The following is a 311-nucleotide window of genomic DNA, read 5'->3' as shown; positions in this document are numbered from 1 at the left end:
CGGGCCGCGTGGCGCGCCGGCCGGCGGGCTCCAGGAACGCCGCGCCCGCAGCCTGAGTTCGGGCCTCGCTCCCGCGGGGGGCGTGGACGCCTCTCTCCGCGCCCGGGCGGTTGCTCTGGATGCGGCTGGGCCCCGGCGAGCGGCGGGGAGGGCGCGACCCCCGGGGACATGTACCTGCTGGACGGCAGCGGCGATCCCGCGTCCCCGCCCGCCGACGCCATGCCGCGCGGGACGCCCCCCAGGAAGACGGTCTACCGCATTTCGGTGACCATGGTCCGGAAGGAACAGCTGGCCGCGCCGGCCCCGCGCCC

At 79.1% G+C, this 311-nt stretch overlaps 1 protein-coding gene across 9 annotated transcripts in view; it reads left to right on the top strand.

The window, feature by feature from the left end:
• The window catches only part of Agap1 (ArfGAP with GTPase domain, ankyrin repeat and PH domain 1), a 511,278-nt gene that overhangs the window by 132,209 nt on the left and 378,758 nt on the right, over positions 1-311 (top strand). The window lies entirely within an intron of this gene.

The sequence above is a fragment of the Nannospalax galili genome, unplaced genomic scaffold (genome assembly GCF_000622305.1).
Source record: "Nannospalax galili isolate Female #2095 unplaced genomic scaffold, S.galili_v1.0 scaffold149, whole genome shotgun sequence".
NCBI lineage: Eukaryota > Metazoa > Chordata > Mammalia > Rodentia > Spalacidae > Nannospalax > Nannospalax galili.
The sequence above is the reverse complement of the archived record's forward strand: the minus strand, read 5'-3'. Positions and strand labels throughout refer to the sequence as shown.